Source organism: Dendrobates tinctorius, unplaced genomic scaffold (genome assembly GCF_039654945.1).
Source record: "Dendrobates tinctorius isolate UK_male_01 unplaced genomic scaffold, ASM3965494v1 ptg000019l, whole genome shotgun sequence".
Taxonomy (NCBI): Eukaryota; Metazoa; Chordata; class Amphibia; order Anura; family Dendrobatidae; genus Dendrobates; species Dendrobates tinctorius.
In genome coordinates, this window is record NW_027361687.1 from 78,665,046 (window position 1) to 78,678,995 (window position 13,950).

Below are 13,950 nucleotides of genomic sequence, written 5' to 3' on the forward strand. Positions count from 1 at the left end.
ATGGCCGTGGAGCTAGCCCATAATGCAGAGAATGACTGTACTGGTTCTGATGAAGGGTTAAACCTGGGGAGGTCCCGCCTGGGCTCACCAAGTGTCTCGCCGCCAGTGCCCTACCGTGCAGCAGGAGAACACCCTCCTACTGCCCTTCTCCCTGGAGAGCTCAGGTCAGAGGCCCTCTTTCAAGCTGCCCTGGGAAGTCTCAAGGCGGGACATTAGGAAGAATCCACAGCCCTCCTGAAAGAGGCAGAACGCCAGGCAGAGTGAGAGGCGGCAGAACGCCATGCAACTGCAGAGTGGGAGGCGGCATAATGTCAAGCAGAGCAGGAGCGCGAGGCGGTGGAATGCCGTGAAGCTGCAGAGCAACAGCATCAGCTAGAATTGACTCAGCAGGGTCTTCTACCACCCATCACAGCACCTCCAGAACTCAAGACAGCCAAGGTCCGAGCCGAGGACTTCCCCTTGCTGGAGAAGGATGGAGTTCCCAGCGCCACCAGGCCCCATCCTCATGCCCAAAACCGTCCCCAGTCATGTGTGTGGTTGAGAGTGGTGGGAGGTTCTGTGACAATTAACCGCTCATCACCATAAACCACGCCAGTGCTATGGGAGTGCGGGACACCGGCGCCGAGATGACCCTCGTGCGACCTGAGATAGTGTCCCCCCAGGACTTGTTACCCAGTGAAAACCCTCACCGTCTCCGCGATTGGAGGCATTGAACCATTGCTGCCCGTCGCCAGGGTTCATCTGGACTGGTGCACCGGGTGGGGAATGAGGGAGGTGGGATTGTTGGTGAATATTCCCGCAAGTGTTTTATTTGGGACAGGTTTTGGAGCAGCTAGTGTCACAGTATGTGGCTATTGAGACCCCAAGTCCTGGTCCCCCACTGTGCATTGATTTGTCTTCTGCTAATAATGCTGTAAGTGTGCTGCCTGTTCCCTCTGCATCAAGGGGGGAGGTGGGAGCTAAGAGTCACTCCTGTGCTGACAGGACACATGCAGTGCGCGCAGACGAAATGGAGCCAGAAGACACAGGAAGGTGTGAGAATACCCCCACGTGTGATGAGACAGTGTGCTCTGGAGGGAGAGGTGGGGGGCAGATAGCTGCAAGGCCAGAACCAGAGTTGGTGGGAGGGCCTGCTGCAGGGATTGTAGGTCCCCTAGATGAGTCCAAACTGATGGGTTCTGTGCAGCTGCAGGAAGGGGAACATGCCAAAGGGTTTGGGGCTGTCACAGGAGAGGAGAAGCTTCCAGGTAAGGCCCCAGGGCAGGAGGTCCCCACACCTGAGATGCCAGGAGGCCAGGTTGGTCCAACTGACTCGGCGACTTGTGTGGAAGCCGAGGGGAGGCAGGCACTACTCAGGGTTATGGCGGTCATGGCTGCTGTCACCAGGAATAGGGGCTGGAGCCCAAGGAGCCTCATGGAGGTCTGATGGCCTTCCCCCTTCCAACCAAGTGGCGGCTAAGCCAGAGGGAAGCCTGGAGACAGGTCCCAGGGAACTGACAGAAGATGTGGCAGTTTCATCCATTCTGGCCACGTCTAGTCAGGGGTTTCAGGCAGTGTTGGAAGCCGACAACAGCCTGAAGGCCCTTAAGGAGCAGGCGGCACAGCCTTTCACAGACTTTGACCTCGAGCAGGTGGTCTGAGACCAGGGACGGCTGTAACGGGTGTTGGTTCAGCAAGAGTCACCAGAGGTGTGGCCTAGGGACCAGCAGTTAGTGGTACCCTATCCGTTCCGGGCGGAGTTGTTGCGGATCGCACATGAAGTTCCGATGGCCGGACTAAGGCCAGACAAGCCCATCATTTTTACTGGCCTAAAATGGGGACCGATGTGGCTGCCAACTGCCATTCTTGTGACACCTGTCAGAGAGTGGGGAAGGTGGAGCAGTGCCCCAAAGCCCCACTGGTGCCATTGCTCATCGTTGAAGAGCCTTTCCGGAGGGTGGCTGTGCATCACATGTAACCGCTGTCTGTTACCAGCCGCTCCAGGAAATGCTACATACTAACGGTAGTGGATTATGCCACCCTGTACCCAGAAGCGGTAGCCTTGTCATCAACTCTGGCCAACATGGTGGCCACTGCTTTACTGTTGATTTTCGCCAGAGTGGGATTTCCCCAGGAAATACTCACCGACCGAGGGACCCAGTTCATGTCTCAGCTGATGGAGTCCCTTTGTAAGCAAATACAGGTGCAACATCTGGTGGGTAGCTCGTACCATCCGCAAACTAATGGTCTGTGCGATCGGTTCAATGGCACCCTCAAGCAGATGCTAGGATGTAGGTTGACTCCCATGGGAGCGATTGGGAGTGGTAGCTCCCACACCTACTATTTGCCTACCGGAAGCTCCACAAGCATCAGCGGGGTTCGCCCCCTTCGAACTCCTGTATGGGCAGCGTGTACGAGGGGCCCTAGATCTGGTGAAAGAGGCATGGGAAGGAGACTTGGCCACCCCTGGAGTGACAGTCATTGAGTACGTTGTGTGCTTCTGGGACAAAATGACGGTCTTGTCGCAGCTGGTGCAGGACAATATGGCCCAGGCTCAGGCGACCAAAACGCTTATCAAAGGACCTACCAGGTAGGTCAGAAAGTGTGGGTACTGGACAAACTTCAGGCAGCCTGGGAGGGCCCATACCTTGTGCACCAGTGACTCAATGACGTCACATACCTGGTCACCCTAGACCATGCCCGTGGAAGGAGGAAGGCCTTCCACGTTAACATGATGAAGGCCCATCATGAGTGGGAGGTCTGCGCCCTCCCTGTATGCAACCTTCCGGAAGAAGGAGAGGCCGAAACCATCCTGAATCTGCTCACCCAAGCCAAGGCTGGTGGATCCATTGAGGAACTAGAGGTAGGTCACCAGCTGGCAATTGTGTGGGCCCTGCAGCGTTTGCAACCATACTTTTACGGGCATCTCTTCATCATGGAGATGGACTGCAACCCCCTCAGCTGGTTGCACACGGTCTCTGGGACGAATGGGAGGTTACTGCATTGGAGCCTGGGTTCCAGCAGTACCATTTTCCATTCGCCACTAAAGGAGCCGCAAACATGGCAACGCTGACGGGATATCTCGGCAAGGAGAAATTGCTGGAGTGCGCTCAGGGGAACAAAGGAATGTGTTGCCCCCTAGCAACACACTTAAGTGGGGAGGTGTGTGGGACAAAGTAAAAGTCTCTCCCCTCCTAAAATGAGCCCCCCACCCTTGGGATTCCACAGGATCATTGTTTTCTTTTAATTAAAAAGAGCCAGGCAGAAACTCTTTGAAACTCTTAACACAAGGATGCAAACTTTTTTTTGCAGCTGCAGCCAGCTGGCACCCTTTGTCTGACTGAAGCACATGGGGAGAGCAAGTCACAGCAAACGCTGAGGTATTGAATCTGGAAAATGACCTATAATAACAGAATGCAAAATTTCTGAAACTAGCCGAACAGCAGTCCAGCTCAGGGGTGGCAGCAGAGTGTGGGATGGAACAGCCTAGGAGATATAAGGCAGTCCCTCATCTTGGAATTAGTTCTTCTACTGGCAGGAGGTCCATTACATGACGCGGCCAACAGAACCACGTAACTAAGATATGGATCTGTGATCCATCATTGCCTCCCTGTGTTCACATGCTACATAACACGGCAATTGCAAACTAACTATACCCTATCCTTGTACTACACTTGTGACTATATAACTGTATATTGTTCTTGTATTATATACGTGTATATTTCTAGTGTGCCTTTTCGGCGATTAAATATAAAATTAATCTTGGGCTGCACTTTTATCTCGATTCAAGAATCCCCACGTCTGCATGCTCAGTTGGTCAATTGTATGCTACCCGGGTTGGTGTCTGACCCGATATAAGCCTGTTGTCGGACAGGGCTTATGTTGAACGAGGATTTGGTGGAAGAATATCATATTGTTTTAGCGAGGCACTCTGGAAGTGACGGCCAAGAGGTTTAAATATACATCCCCAGCCTGGACTGGTGATATATTTCCCCCCTCACTGGGAGCACCTAACTAACTCGTAGCTATAAGGGAAGCCTTTCCAGTGACTATTTGCCCTCAGTGCAGTTCCCTAACTGACCTGGAGCAAGTGAAAGTGCCAGAGAGCCGATCCCTGCAGGTTCTTCTCTTCCCTCCCCCGAGGTGAGCGAAGTCGACACCCCCCTTCTGCTGTGAGATCCTTCACATATGTATTTGAAATGTTTTTAACCCCTTTGTGACCTCTGCTGTACTAGTACTGTGCATCAATCGTGATCCATCTGCGGCTATTAACTTGTTAAATGCCGCTGTCAAACTCTGACAGCAGTATTTAACGTGCATTTCCGGCCATCGGGCCGGAAATCAGCCCACTGGTGACATCCATCACACTATCGCGGGTCACTGGTGAGTTGGCATGACAACCAGTGGTCTGGAGACCTCTATGGTTGTCCATGCCTGTTTGCTATGTGCGCCGCCTGGTGATCTGCGCTAATAGCAAGTGAGTAATTCTGCTACATATAGGCTATTTGATCATCACCTGTATGTTGCAGAGCCGATCGGGTTATGGCAGCTTCTAGTCTCCCATGGAGACTATTGAAGCATGCCATAAGTAAAAATGTTTTAAAAAATATTAAAAACATAACAAAAATATAAAAGTTTAAATCACCCCCCTTTCGCTTCATTCAAAATAAAATAATAAAAAAAAAATCAAACATGCACATATTTGGTATTGCTGCATTCAGAAATGCCCAATCTATCAATAAAAAAAAGGATTAACCTGATTGCAAAACGGTGTAGCAAGAAAGAAAAGTATAAAACCAGAATTATGTTTTTTTGGTCGCCGCGACATTGCATTAAAATGCAATAACAGGTGATCAAAAGAACGTATCTGCACCAAAATGGTATCAATAAAAACATCAGCTCGGTATGCAAAAAATAAGCCCTCACCCAACCTGAGATCACGAAAAATGGAGAGACTACGGTTATTGGAAAATGGCGCAATTATATTTTTTTAACAAACTTTGTATTTTTTTTCACCACTTAAATAAAAAAGAACCTAGAAATGTTTGGTGTCTATGAACTCGTAATGACCTGGAAAATCATAATGACAGGTCAGTTTTAGCATTTAGTGAACATGGTAAAAAAAATCCCCAAAAAGTTGTGGAATTGCACTTTTTTTGAAATTTCACCTCACTTGGAATTTTTTTTAACATTTTCCAGTACACCATATGGTAAAATCAATGGGATTGTTCAAAAGTACAACTCGTCCTGCAGAAAACAAGCCCTCACATGGCCATAATGATGGAAAAATAAAAAAGTTATGGCTCTGGGAAGAAGGGGAGCGAAAAACAGAAATGCAAAAAGGTATCTAAGGGGTCAAAAACTATTTTTTTACATTTTGCATGCTTCAATAGACTACTTGGTTCACCTCTGCTATACACAGATGATGATCATATTGCCTGTACGTAGCAGAAATGCTCACTTGTTATGAGCGCCGACCATGCTTTTTTCCCTTCTAACTTAATGTGTGCACATTGTGTCTAGCCAATCAGGGCGCAGGAAACATCCACAATGTCCTGACACAATGGCTTGTGTCATTGGCTGCTGAAATCACATGCCCCTCTCCATATAAAGAGTGGACATCTTCATTTAGCGCCATTTTAACAATGTAACAGAGCAAAGAGGCTGCTCCTGACGCTGGAACTATTTGGTGATAGAAACAACTGCCTAGCTAACTAGCTAAAATCTAAGGCAGGGATCACACTTGCAAGAAACTCGCACGAGTCTCGCACCTCAACACCCATGATTTGAGCTGTTGGCCAGGAAAAATTGCTAACGTGATTCAGCATGCCATATCTCACCTTAATATTTAGTAGTGGTGAAATTCAACTGTCTGCATAGCTCATGCAGAAAAAAAAAAATTCTGTTGCTAAACGAGATACAGCCCGCCATATCCCACATTTTAATTTTGTGGTGGTGGAATTGTTCTGTGTGTGGAGCTGTTGCCCATTAAAAAAATAATTTTTGGGGCTGTTGCTAACGGGATTCAGGACAGCATATCCCATGCTGTCATTTAGTGGCAGTGAAATTATGCTGTCTGCACTTTTTTTTATGTTACAAACGCGAAACAGTAGGCTAGATCTGAGTTTGAAAATTGTTATCAAAATATATTGGATTGCGTACAGGCCTGTGTGCTGGTTGTTTTTGTCTAACTTAGCCTTTTTGGTTTTTTTTAGTTGTTAGGTATCACACATCTATCCATCTGCTAGTCTACCCTGTACCCATCTGCTCACACCTGTTTGTGCTCTTCTGTCCATCAGCCCATCCAGATTGCACCTGCCAGTGCTCATCTATCTAACACTCAGTCCAGCCTGCACACGCCAGTGCTTTTTTGTTCCTCAGCCAATTCCACCTGCACCGGTGGTTCCATTGTCCTTATAGTGCCTGCCTGCATTCTTCATCCTTCCTTCAGGCCATACTAGCCTACCCGGTCTATGGGGTCAGCTGCCACCATCTGTAGGTCAGCCCTTGAATATCACCTGGTGCCACCTCTTTGGGTCACGGTTTTCAAATGCTGCTGCTTATCCCAGTTGGCTTTGCTAGGCCACCTAGTTATGGCCCTCCAGGCATTCCAAGGGCTACAGCACAGTGGTTCCACAACGTTGCCCGGCATAGTCTCCATCTGTTGGGTTGGTTGTAGTGTAAGAGGTGTCGGTCCCGATTATACTATCTCTACTCTGGTGAAATTGATGCTACTTTGGTATTGTCTGCCAATAAATTTTGGAAATGTGAACACTCCTGGTTTGGTGTCCATGTGCAGGGTTGGCTGTAGTGGAAGACTTTTCGGTCCGTACTATACTATCTATTATGCTATCTACACTGTGGTGAAATTGATGACATATTGATATTGTCTGCCACAAATTGTTGTAAATGTGTAGACTCCTGGTTGGGTCTCCTTCATGCCTGTTGCCTGTAAAAGTAGACCTCCGAGATTGACATGCCTGCACTTCCTTTGACTCAACTACCCGTGTTACTATCCTTAGATTTTTCTGATAATAGTAGTCTACAAAACTGATATTTGTGCCACATGATTGCGGCTGAGCATGAAAGCAGGTTGAGCTGTTGCATATGGTATCAGGGCTCCCAGCACAGCAGACCTATAATTATCCCTCACCCACCTTATCGTAATTTGAATTTCAATTCATTGCTGTAAATGCTGGCCCAGACCCTGATACCTCATGATTGCGGCTGTTCATAAAATTTGTACTGTGGCTGAATTGAGTCCACTTTCCTGGTGTCTGCCCCTAAATTGATATGTTTTGGCAGCTTTTGGGCCTCCCATTGACTTCAATGACGTTTGGTTAAGTTAGGTGAATATTCGATGAATAAATCAGCAAATATTGCAAATTCATCGTTCCTATTCCGAACCGAACATTGAAATATGTGCTCCTCTCTACTGTCTACTAGCTCCATCTCCCCTCTCTCTCACTTTGCAATGTTAGGCATCATAAATGTCTGTAACTCTGATGGTGTGAGAAATAAACTCTTAAGCCATTTTTACACACACACGTAATTAGTGTAAAGGCTGTGTAAGGATTCCGGACTTCCTTTGTGCCTGTTTTGCCCTCATCCAAGATGGAGTCCTGTATCTCACCCTGTCATGGAACTTCCAGTCTGTCCTGATTAACTCCAGGTCATGGGTTCCTCTTTGCCTGAGTATTTTGTTGCTATTGGCTCCTGAGCTCCTCCCTGTCTGCTGGTGGACTCCCTTCTGCTTCTGCTGCTGCTCATTACTCGGTGCTCTGCCTCTCCACGTTCTGCCGCCTCTGTGCATCTCCCAAATGCTGTCTGTGCTTAACTACTGTCTGGACTGCTAGTTGCAGCTATTTGTCCATGGAACTGCTGTGGCCTGTGAGGAATCCTGACATCATCATCTCCTTTAGGCCTGTGTTAACCTGGGCTGTGGTGTGGACTTGTGCGGGACTTGCATCATTCCATATTTACTTGTATCATTCCATATTGTGCTGTGTTTTCCTTACAACTGCAGGAAGTGCTTTGTTAGATTTATTTACTTGCATCATTCTATATTGTGCTGTGTTTTCGGTACAGTTGCAGGAAGTGCTCTGCTATTTTTGCTTTACTTGCATCATCACATATTGTCCAGTGTTTTCATTACTATTGCAGGAATTGCCCTGTTAGTTTTGTTACACATATTATCCCACGCAATCAGATTCCATAGTACACATAATTATTACAGGATGTTGTGAAGTCTGGTGGGTAGAAGTCCCTGTAGGGGGAATACCAAGCCCAGGAGAAGCAACTCTACTCCACTGAGATTGGGTGGTGCTGGAGATCAAGGAGGCGAGCCAGTGCCTTCGCTGTGGTCACTGTAAGGACTACTGGACAGTGAAATTTGTGCAGCTGCATAGGACATAGTGTCCTGCACAGTTGAAGAGCCCATGTGAGATTGGATGTCAGGGTTTAGGGAAGGGATGTCTTAACATGATCCTTAGTTGTCAATGGGGGGAAGAGAGATGAGGACCTTTACTATCTGCCTGAGGTGCCGTGGATGCCAAGGACTAGGCTGAAAGGAGAAGTTTTAGTGCACATATAGTGCTATATGCAGCAGGAGTGAGGAGAGCTACTACACATTAACAGAAAAGAACTGGAGTCATCACACCATAGGGGGGCTGTTGGCTCAGTGTACTGAATAACTGTGGAGAGCTGTAATCATTATCAACAACTGCTCCAGTAAAATTGAGTTTTTTCTTCCTGATGCACCTGAGGTCTGGACATTGCTTATTGAGACGAACTGACCCTGCATCACTTCCACAACTTTCCCCTTTTCTACAGTATTCTGCTGAGGACGGCCTACCAGCTGATGAGTCCACCATTACACCCCAAGAAAAGTAGAAGACAGTCAGTTAGGAGCGCCAGCCATGCGTGAATTAGGGTGTGAGATGCAGCTCCAGCCGGGTGCCTCAGAAGAGAAAAAAAAAAGGGTGGCAGAGCTTGCTGACCTGGTCCAAAGGAGCGCAAAACAAGGGGGATGAGAATATTAGCAATTCTTATTTTTATTAGATAGTCCACAACGCGTTTCGACAGTTCTGTCTTCCTCAGGTGGCAATATATTGGATCAGGTCACCAAGCTATGCCACCATTACACCCCGGCTCGGTGGAGGCCGACCCAGACATATCGCTCTACCTATCTATTATCTGTCTGTTTATTATCTATATATCTATTATCTATCTATTATATATATCTATTATCTACTGTCTTATCTATCTGTCTCTTAACTATTTATCTATCTTATATATTATCTATCTACAGTATCTATTTATCTATCGATTATCTATCTATCTATCATCTATCTATTATCTATCTATCTATCTATCTATCTATCTATCTATCATCTATCTATCGATTATCTATCTATTATCTATCTATCTATCCCATATCTATCTATCTATCTATCTATCTATCTATCTATCTATCTATCTATCTATCTATCTATCTATCTATCTATTATCTATTCTGCTTCTGTCTGTCTACTTGATGCCACCCTTCCTGCTCTCCTCCTATGATGACATTCTGATCCCTGTTCTTTGTAGTAATCCCGCTCCCACCGATCCTGTCTGTTATGCCACAATTATCCCCAAATTCTGTGTTTGGATTCCTGCTCTGTTGTCTCCGCTCGCTTCCATTATTCTCCTCTCATCCCCTCTCTCTCCATGCTGTATTCCGCTCCATCTTTTCTATGCCCTTGTTCTCAGATGTGGTGGCTGGGTGATACAGCTCGGAGGATGCTCTTGCATCTCACAGTTAACCCTCTCCTGCCCTCCCCGCCTGATGCTGCAGAAGCTGCTTTGGTGGCATTTTACGTGCACATTCCTGCATCCTGATTTTGCAGCATTCCCTGGGAGAGGATGCTGGGGAGGAGGAGGTTGATGATGCTGAGATGATGCACAAGTGATGCTGCGGATGCAGAAGGTGTATTCTTTTTCAGAGCCGATGCTGATGGTGAGCATGCGGTGAGGTCTCTGTGGCGCAATGGACGAGCGCGCTGGACTTCTAATCCAGAGGTTCCGGGTTCGAGTCCCGGCAGAGATGGTGCCTACCGTAATCTTTTGTTTTACGCACAATATAATATACATTTACTGGATTTATCCTGGCAGCTTCAGAAGCTGGTTCTTCATTGTGAATTGTATATTCCCGGGTATTTTACTGTGACGGAGCAGGGGAAGAAGTCTATTTCTGCTGCATTTTATACATTTATGTTGGATATTTTAGGAATATAGATGATTATAGGATTTGTATAATATCAGGCATCAGAACATTTCATGACATGATTTAAAGAAGTAAGAATGCTTTTATGGACGCCAATGTGATAATGTCACAGAGATGAATTTGCCCTTTCTGCAGTTCTGTAATGTCATACAGAAAACAAGTTGTACTCAACTTAGCTCTGCTATGTCCACGAAAACTCACAGTCAGTTCCGCTCTGATATTTATGACAAACACAGCTCTGCTACACCAGGACATACAGTATGTGAGCTGAATGGAAGCTATAGTATGGACTGGGCAGTGGCGTAGTATGGGGTGTCTACAGGGGTGTTACGCCAATTGTCAAGGTCTATGGGGGCACAAAATTTCACACCTTGCCTCCAACACCAGGGAATCACGCTTCATGAAGCTACACAGTAAGGAGGACCCTTTCACAATAAGGACCCTTTTAGAATAAGGGCCCATTCACACCAAGTTTATTGGTCTTGTCAGGCTTACATACGAACCCCGTATTGACTATAATGGCGACAAGAAGAAGAAAATTCTTTCGGCACACCGGCATAAATGAAAAAACTTTATTAGGCTAATATGCCATATTAAAATGTAAAAAACACCTGACGTCTTAGTCTAAGGGTGCCTTTGCGCACCAGAAATGCATCAGGTGTTTTTTGCATTTTAATATGGCATATTAGCCCAATAAAGTTTTTTTCATTTATGCCGGTGTGCTGAACGAACTTTCTTCTTCTTGTGGACATCTGCTGTGCTCACCAGCGAATTCATACACCCATCTGTGGATTAATGAACTCAGCCCAAAGTGGTTTTCATTCGGATGCGATGCAAGCTCCCAGTCCTCCTTCTCCTATAATGGCGACAATGGAGTCACCATGTACTCTGTCGCCTATTATTTTCGGGCGTTTACCGCTACTGGAGGTGGACACTCAGATGTCTGAGTGTCCACCTCCATTATACTACTGAAAATGATGCACACAAGAGCACACAATGATTCCATTGCACCTGTGGAGACACGAGGGTCAGTGGGAGCTCTCGCACGCTGGCCCTGCCTTCTTTAGAAAGACAGCATGGACCAAGGCTCACACCACCGAATGCCCGCTCTCTCTCCCCGTGGGCAGAACATTACTCAGACAACACAGGGTGAGGGTAAAACAGTGTGGCAATAATTTATTGAACCACCAACACATAATAGCATACAGAACAGTGCCAGCAAATACCCAAGATGATGCAAATTGCAGAGTCTCACCCTTACGCTGAATCACCGGGATTAGAGTTGCTTCCAGTGTCGCATACCCCCACCAGTGGCTCCCCACTTTTGGCAGGCCCCCACAGTGAGGAGGTAATGACCAGCTTAGGCTAGTTTCACACTAGCGTTTTTTTGCGCAGTGCAAACGCATACAAAAAACACATCATGCATTTTGTATGCATTTGCTGCTTTTTTGTGCATGTGTTTTAACCATTTTTTAGCCATTTTTACTCTTAAAACGCATGCGAATTTAAACGTAGATGTGCGCATATCCATGCGCACATCTGCGTTCCCATAGACTGTAATGTGTTTTTTTCCGCATTCCGTGCGCATGCGTTTTTTTGAGACAGGTCGGACTGACCAAAAATGTAACAGGTAGCGCCCGGCGCGCTTGGGCGCGCACTAAAAAACGCATGTGCACATAAAACGCGTACGAACGCGTGCAAACGCTAGACCACGCTAGACCATGCGCACCCATGTTAAAGATAGGGGAAAAGGATGCATGCACATGTATGCGCAAAAATGCAGCGCAAAAATAACGCTAGTGTGAAACCAGCCTTAGGAAGCTAACTGAAAGCCGTGAGGTATGTGGCCAGGTGAACCGATTTTCCCAACCTGGACTCTTTAAGACGTCTCTGGGGTTTCAGTGATGGTCAATGAAGCAGTCTTGTATTCTATCAACTGGGTCCATACTCCCCTAAGCTGAGATTGTGAAGAGTCACCCTGACCAGAAGAAAAAGTCTCTTTATATAGTGGCATGTAACCTACTTTTAGATTTAACAAATGTCCTTCAGAATCACAGATAAGGGGAACAATGGTGTTGAGATGAAGTAGAATTATTTGAATACTTAAACTATTTGCATTGTTTTTCCCTCTCTGCTTTCAAAGTCAACAAAACTGGCTCCGTAACACAATGTATCGTCTTTACTTTCATTTTTATTTACTTGGTCTATTGTGGGTAGAGCTCATAGTTAGATGCCTATATGGATGTTTGGCACTTGACCATGGCTATATAATTTGTCCATACGCTCAGGGACTATGCACTTTATGCTTGACTCCAATTTTTGTCCCATATTATTGCTTGTCATTTGACTGTGTTATTAAGTCTATTTGTTAAAGCACTATGCACTTTATATTTAAGTCCATTTTCTACTTTTATATTTACCAATAATATTCTTAGTGGCTTTCTTATGTTTATATTACTATTTGCCACTTGACTGGGGCTATATATATTGCCTATAGGCTTGTGATTGATGCACTTGCATTGTATATCAATATTACTGAACCATACACATATATATATATATATATATATATATATATATACAGTTAGGTCCATATATATTTGGACAGAGACAACATTTTCCTAATTTTGGTTCTAGACATTACCACAATGAATTTTAGGCAAAACAATTCAGATGCAGCTGAAGTTCAGACTTCAGCTTTCATTAGAGGGTATCCACATTAAAATTGGATGAAGGGTTTAAGAGTTTCAGCTCCTTAACATGTGCCACCCTGTTTTTAAAGGGACCAAAAGTAATTGGACAATTGACTCCAAGGCTATTTCATGGACAGGTGTGGGCAAGCCCTTCGTTATGTCATTCTCAATTAAGCAGATAAAAGGCCTGGAGTTGATTTGACGTGTGGTGCTTGCATTTGGAAGGCTTTGCTGTGAAAGAAACAAACGGTCAAAGGAGCTCTCCATGCAGGAGAAACAAGCCATCCTTAAGATGCAAAAACAGAAAAAAAATCCCAGAAATTGCTACAACATTAGGAGTGGCAAAATCTACAGTTTGTTACATCCTGAAAAAGAAAGAAGGCACTGGTGAACTCATAAATGCAAAAAGACCTGGGCGCCCATGGAAGGCAACAGTGGTGGATGATCGCAGTATAATCTCCATGGTGAAGAGAAACCCCTTCACAACAGCCAACAAGTGAACAACACTCTCCAGGAGGTAGGCGTATCAATATCCAAATCTACCATAAAGAGAAGACTGCATGAAAGTAAATACAGAGGGTTCACTGCACGGTGCAAGCCACTCATAAGCATCAAGAATCAAAAGGCTAGACTGGACTTTGCTAAAAAACATCTAAAAAAGTACAGTTCTGGAAGAACATTCTTTGGACAGATGAAACCAAGATCAACCTCTACCAGAAAGATGGAAAGAGAAAAGTATGGCGAAGACGTGGTACAGCTCATGATCCAAAGCATACCACATCCATCTGTAAAACACGGCGGAGGCAGTGTGATGGCTTGGGCATGCATGGCTGCCAGTGGCACTGGGTCACTAGTGTTTATTGATGATGTGACACAGGACAGAGGCAGCCAAATGAATTCTGAGGTATTCAGAGCCATACTGTGTGCTCAGATCCAGCCAAATGCAGCCAAACTGATTGGTCGTCGTTTCATACTCCAGATGGACAATGACCCAAAACATAAAGCCAAAGC

General features: G+C 45.9%; 1 non-coding gene across 1 annotated transcript; it reads left to right on the top strand.

Moving 5' to 3' along the window:
• Positions 1–9,995: 9,995 nt before the first annotated feature.
• TRNAR-UCU (transfer RNA arginine (anticodon UCU)) lies at positions 9,996–10,069 on the top strand. The gene has a single exon. It is a non-coding gene; the product is annotated as a tRNA-Arg (tRNA).
• The last annotated feature ends 3,881 nt before the right edge of the window (positions 10,070–13,950 follow it).